Below are 7,772 nucleotides of genomic sequence, written 5' to 3' on the forward strand. Positions count from 1 at the left end.
GACTTAGAGTATGTACTATTTTCAATTATTTTCTTTTTAAGTAAATTAAAACAAAGAGCTTTTTTTTTTTTTTTTTTTTTTTTTTTTTTTTTTTTTTCTTTTGAGAACATGGTTTATTTAAGTTTAAATGCATTAAACAATAAATACAAAACAATGCAACCAGATCAATGTGAATGTTTTGAAAATAATCAACCACAGGCTTTAAAGATACTATTTTTCGACTAATAATTGTTTTTAGATCAATCAAAAGTTTGTTGATTGGTATTTTAAACATCTATAAATAATCACCATCATCAAATAAACTTTTATAGAATATAAATACATAACTTGACATTTTTGTTACAAGTTCTTAAAATAGTAAACAGGTTTTAATGTTAGAAATATTTAAGAGCTATTCTTAAAATTAATATTTTCAACTCGAACATAAATACACCAACAGTAAAAACACTCAATTGTATTTCGGACATGTGTAGTGACATTATTTTTTAAGTGCTTAAAAAAAAAAAAAAAAAAAAAAAAAAAAAAAAAAAAAAAACAGAGCTACACGGAGAGTTGTGACTCGGAATTAAAAACAGTTCGCATTGTTTAAACTGAACTTTTTCATTATTTCTACAATTCAATTCTTTAATTTAGCTAGCTGTTTGCAATTAAAATTTGAACCTGATAATAATCTATAGTTACAAAACAGAGGTTAAACAATCATTTTTACAAGGATTAAAAATAATTTTGTCCTAATTTACACTGTAAATAATGCTTTGTAGCTTTTAAAATTATTTATGAATTTCTTTGTACATTTAGCCATTTTTGGGAGCAAATGTATAGGTTATCTTTCTTGGTTAATTTAAATTTATAAATGGAAATTACCGTAGGCGAATTAATTAAATACATTTTCTTGATTCGAAAATAATTCATCTGATTCTTGATTCGGATATAATTCAACTGAAATTTAAATGAGCAAGATATACGCCTACATTTTCCATATACAAATGTATCTATGAAAATATATTTGAAAGGAGGCAGAGAATTAGATATTTTACTTACATGTGAAATTTTATTTATCTATCTGAAATAGTTCTCAAGTTATAGGGTTTTGAAAAATTGAAAGTAGAAAAGGTTCCACTTCTGGTTATCGGAAATCGCACTAAGTTGATACGGATCTACGATTTTAATATAATACTTAAATATGAAAGTTCATAAACCTAGCTGTAACGGTACTCAAGTTATCGTGTTTATACACACACACACACACACACATCGACACACATTGACACACACAGACATACGGACAAGATTGCAAAACTATGTTTTTCCGACTCAGTGTGCTGTCAAACGTAGAGATTTGCAAAAATATCTTTTTACAGGCTTTTATTTAACTCACTTCCTCTGTCGACAGTCAATTAGCCACTCGTACATTTGAAGCCACTCAATACAAATACTGGGTGACTCATCTCGAGGGCATGTGCACTTCGGAGGATGTGTGGGCGCAACCCCACAGCGATCGATGGCGAGATTTGCAATTAATTTAACGGCGGAACAGTAGTTTCGATCAAGTAGTTATAATCGATATCCGACATGTTCGATTCGTTGCTTATCGTGTGTTTATTAGAATCGATGATTTGTGGGATTCAATATTTTCAATTACTATAGCCTAAATACTTATTGTATTTATTACAAATTTATAGTACCAATTTAAAGTACCGTATTTATTTATAATACCGTATTTTTAGTTACCGCATTTTTCTTCATTAAAGTACCGTATTTATAGTGCAGTATAGGGTAACTGTGTATACGTACATTAGGCTTTTAGGCACAGACAAAAGTGTCGTAAAATATAAAAACATGCCAATGCCGAGGTCAGATTAAGGTTCCCGTTCAAACTTAATCCCCCGACTGGCCAATCAACTACTGTAAGTTGATTCATTGTAACAGAGACCTTCAGGTTTCTAACAATCATATTAGGAAATGTTCAAATGTTTTTTTCAGATAAATTAATATTCTTTCATCTTTTGCTTGACCGTAAGTTCCCTTTTCAAACCTGACGGTCTATAGGACAAGTGAAGTAGAGTTCACTTGTTTCCGTGACCTCGCCATATGAAGAGATGATGTGGTCAGCACTATGCCCAGCCGTCTTTACTTTCTCTAACGTGAGTTAGGTACCCATCAGAGTTTAGTGGACTCAGGGATGGTCTACTGACTTGAACCCGGTTTGGAACTCGAGACTTACGGGTTAGCAGTCTTTACCGCTAGACCACTCCGACCCCTTTGCTTGACCATAACTTTCATAAAATTCTTGACATCAACAACAGCCACTCATAGAATACAAAGTTTTGGAGTCATCCATAAAATACGTCACACTTCTAGGCACTGTTTATTTGTGTCATCCCCCCCCCCCCACCCGCCGAAAAAAAAATTCTAAAGAATAATCTTCTACGGGGAAGGGGATTTGTAATTTTGTGTTATGGTGTGTTATGGTGCAAGGAGGAAGGGGGGGGGGGGGCTGAGATAGAGTGACGTGACACTTTTGTATTATTTTCATTTTGGAAAACTGTTTTCGTAAATTGTAATAGAAATTGACCAAAATACTCTATGTTGATCGAGGTCACTGAATATTTTTGAAAGAAAACGATGTTATATATATATATATATATATATATATATATATATATATATATATATATATATATATATATATATATATATATATATATATATATATATATATATATATATATATACTAGTGTACCCTACCCCGCGCGAAGAAAGTTTGACGAAATATATAAGAAGGGTTTCATGAATGCTTTACCAATCCTATGTTATTAGACGCGTGAATTTGTTTTCTAAAACTGAGTTATTTAAATGTAAACAATGCCTGTGCTTGGATCTAAAATATCGGGACACGGGTTTACCTACGCTACCGCAGGAAAACCTTGAGTTCACATTAACTACTCACCGAAAAAATGAGGTAGAACACACTATGGTGATCGCCCGTGTGTCAAGGACGTAGAGGGGCGCTCTCAGGAGCCCCCCCCCCACCCCCCCCCCCCCCCACCCCGATTACACTACCGCATAGGCACCGCCTACGGCCCCTGGATCCTTAAAACTAACCGACGCCATCGTGCCAAATATCATCCTGTAAACAATGATGCAGATTACGTCATTCGCTAAAGTGACACAGATGAACAGGTTTTTTTCATTAACGGGTAAAAAAAATACTTGACGTATTTTAAACATCAGTGTGACTGATGCAATATGTTAGCGTTACTTATGGTCTATTATTAGATCCTTGATATCAATTTCTGATCGGATTGTCTAAAAATATATGCTAATAGCATCATATAGGAAAGGACGAAACTGTTTGGATTATTTTTACGGACAAAAAGAAACATCCCCGTTAATAATCTGATATTGGTTATTTTTTTTGATTATTAAAATAAAACGTATTACATGGCCCATGTGAGCCTTTAGGGGGCCGAAACTGACATTTTTATTTGCAGCCTAATCGCACCCTACCAGGGCGCCGGCGGACACGCCTGATTCAATTTAGTAAGCGATTGTAACGCCCCATCCTATCCATTGTCTATCACACTGTTTAGACCGATCATATATATTTATATATGTGTGTGTGTGTGTGTGTGTGTGTTTGGAGGGGGGTACATCCGACATGGCGGCGCCACTGACTAGACCAGGGGTCGGCATCCTGCGTCTCTTTCGATGTCAGGATGCGGCTCGCCAGTTCCATAATAATATTATTTTATTTTCATAACTCAAAAAAATATTATATTTGAAAAAAACTTTAAGCAAAATAAAAACACTTAAAAATTGGTGGAGTAGAGCGTATACAAAAAGCTGACAGCTGCATGGACACAAGGCCCAGCCCCACAACTGTGATGTGGCCAGCCCCGTGGCAGTGATTCCATGCTTTTAACTACCGAAGTGCACTTTAAAAAAAATATTTTCAATATTAAAGGCAATTTTAATCAGAAGGCATTTTTGTATGTTTTACCGTCCATTAATTTGATTTGAGTGGCATATTCTTATAGTTATTAGCCTCTAAATTGGGTAGGGATAGTTTTATAATTGAATTTTATTATCCTAAAAGAACTAGTTGAAATACTTGATTATGTTTTGTGCGAAACGTGTGTATGTTTTTATATGAATACACATTTTTTCATACCTAAACCTAATTTTTTTTTTATTATTTAGCTAATCCTAATCAAATATCTTAATATTGAAGAACAATTATTATAGGCTCTTTAAATCTGGGACATTTTGTAAATTTTAACTTTTGGCTCTTACACCTCAAAGGGTTGCCGACCCCTGGCCTTGACCTAGAGTTTGTAAAATTTTCAATTATATTCTTTTAAAAATAAATTAAAACAACAGAGCTACACGGAGTGTTGTGTCAGCCGCTTTAAAGTGAAGGCACTGTTGAAACTGAACTTTGTAATTATATCTACATGTCAATTCTTTAATTCAGCTAGCTGTTTGCAATTAAAACTTGAGCCTGATAATAATTTAAAATTACAAAACAAAGCCTATGCAATCCTTTTTATAAGACATTTAGAAATATTCTTGTTTTAATTTACACTGTAAACAATGTTTTATATTTTTCAAAATTATTCATGAATTTCTTCGTACATGTAGGCTTTTTTTGGATCAAATTTATAGGTTATCCTTCTTGGTTAATGTAAATGTATAAATGAAAATTTACGTAGGCAAATTAATTATATAAATTTTCTTGATTCGGATATAATTACATTAATTCATCTGAAATTTAAATGAGCAAGATATAGGCCTACATTTTCCATATACTAATGTATCTATGCATATAAAGGCTAAAGTGGGAAAAATGTTTCTTAGTTAGTATTTTGTTTGTCAAATATGTGGCTAGGTGTTTAAATCAAAATTTCACATCATTCATGAATAAAATAACATTGCTAGTTTGATGCTGTATTTAGAGACGTTCGAATACAGACAATCCTTTATCTTAAAGTAATTTAACATTGCACTTACCTGAGATAAAGAGTTCAATTACACCTGATCGCAAGATTTGTATGTCAGCAATTTTGAGTTATTTCGTATTTATGTGGTTCATTATCTGTGATTTGATGTTAATCAGATTGGATTTTCAAATTTCGGGTTATGAGAAAACATCAAATTCAGTTTTGACTGTGTTGAACTTGTATTGATAGAATGTCATATTTAAACTAAAGTCTTAGATTATATCTTTTAAAATAGAATAAAAAAAAAAACTTTACTCATGCCTGACGAACCTGTTCCATAAAATTCTACACTAACTTATCCATAACACGATTAAATTAATGTAAAAAAGTGGATGTAACCTTTGTGTTGTTATACTTGGCAGGTAAAACCGTGTTGAATCACGCCTCCTATATCATATAGCGCATAGCACGTTGGCGCGCATTGCTTAATTTTATGATGGAGGAAAGCAATGGAGATAACAGATGCTAAATTGCTTATCAAACATGTCATTACGCAACATCCTCCCAGCGTAGAGGTGTGTGTGTGGGGGGGGGGGGATGGGAGGATGACACCAGTGAAAAAAAATAATTATAAATCAGATGGTGTAAGTTTGCTTCGTTAATTCCAGATAACATGCCAATTATCTTAAAATAATTTTTGTATTTACTTCGGCTTCTTCGTTTCTAATTCTAGTGTTCTAGATTTATTTCTAATTTTTCTAATTGGCTTTGGTAGCCTATATTATACTAAATGCATCGGATATTTTACTATTTAGTTTTTTTTTTTGCTTTTTCACTAATATCGTTCAACGTGTAGAAAAGCACAATGCGTTTTGACCAATAACTATTTTATAAAATATTTTTCTCAAACCAGTATAGCATTACAAAAATATAGGCCTAAAATTCACATGTAACGGGTGTCGATGACTAGTTTATATATATATATATATATATATATATATATATATATATATATATATATATATATATATATATATATATATATATATATATATACTAGCCGTCCCGGCCAGGCCCTGCTCTGGCTTCTGTGAAAAACCCTTCTGTTAAAGACCATCACCTATGTGTTTAGTAATCATCATAAACCCGGCATTGCCCACCCAAACCACAACCAACCAAAACCAAAACAACAAAACGCAAACATAACGCTAACGCAATTACAAATACAAACGAAAACAAAAACTTACAACAAACCAACCACAACCACAAACACCAATACGAACACAAAGAAAAAAGCAAACGAAAACAAACCAAATCCAAACACAAAACCAACCACAAACACAAACCCAAAGAAAAAAACAAACGAAAAAGCAAACGAAAACAAACCAAATACAAACGCAAAACCAACCACAAACCCAAAGAAAAATAAAACCGGGAGTGATCTCCCCTAAACTTTCTCGAATATTCTTATATAAAATAACAGGGAATGGGAACTCGGGCTATAGACATGATTTTTAATCCATTTTAAATACTTAAAGTTTTAAAAATAGAATAAAATCTCGTAGACAAATTAATTGCACACCAAGTGAACGCGAAATAAAAAAGCGCATAATAGTGCGCAATATTATTATTACTTTTAAAATTTACATTAGTTTTTTGAGAAATCGGAAGTAGCGTAAAGTAGTACTTCCAGTCAACGGAAATGACTCAAAATTTAATAGACGGTAGAGAATTAGATCTTTTACTTACGTATGAAATTTCATTTATCTATCTGAAATAGTACTCAAGTTATAGGCTTTGAAAAATTCAAAGTAGGAAAAGTACCACTTCCGGTTATCGGAAATCGCTCAAAAGTTGATACGGATCTACGATTTTGATTAAATACTTATATACGAAATTTCATCAACCTAGCTGTAACGGTACTCAAGTTATCGTGTTTACACACGGACACACACACACACACACACACAGACACACAGACATACGGACAAGATTGCAAAATTATGTTTTTCCGTATCAGTGAGATGCAAAACGTCGAGATTTGCAAAAATCTCGATTTTTTTTTTTTGCACGATTACAAGACTTTCTCTATACTTCGTATATACGAGAAAGTAAAAACACAAAAGAAAAAACAAACGAAAACAAACCAAATCCAAACGCAAAACCAACCTCAAACACAAATACAAACACAAACCCAATGAAAATAAAACACAAACGAAAACGAAAAAAGAAAGAACAAAAACGAACCAAATCAAAACGCAACCACTAACGCAAACCCAACCTAAACACAAAGAAAACACTAACGCGAATATAAACGCAAAGTGCTCACGGGGCTGAATCGCCTACTTCAACTTAATAAACGACTATAGTACCCCAACTTATTCATAGTCTTTTGCACTCACTTTAATGAACGTAGGCGCGAAACCGAACACGGGAGGCCCGGGACCCCAAAAAGCACCCTGTCTGGGCGCCAGAGGACGCACCATGACGTCACCGCCTGATTGAACTTAGTAAACGCCTATAGTGCATAACTTATTTATAGTCTTTTCAACTCACGCGAACGTAGATACCATAGCGTACACCGGAAGGCCCGGGGCGCCAAATAGCACCCTGTCGGGGTGCCGGAGGACGCCCGGATTTGATTCACTTAAAGACTATAGTAACCTTTCTTATCCATAGTCTATCGCACTGTTTAAAACAAAATTATGCAGCATAGCGCTCACATGATAGCCCAGGGTGCCAAATCAAACCGTGCAGGGGCGCCGGCGGACGCGCCTGTTTCAATTTAGTGAACAAAAATGATAATACTCCAAGCTTATCCGTAAATG

This window comes from Physella acuta, unplaced genomic scaffold, assembly GCF_028476545.2.
Source record: "Physella acuta isolate Inbredline_101_S28 unplaced genomic scaffold, ASM2847654v3 ptg001277l, whole genome shotgun sequence".
Classification (NCBI taxonomy): domain Eukaryota; kingdom Metazoa; phylum Mollusca; class Gastropoda; family Physidae; genus Physella; species Physella acuta.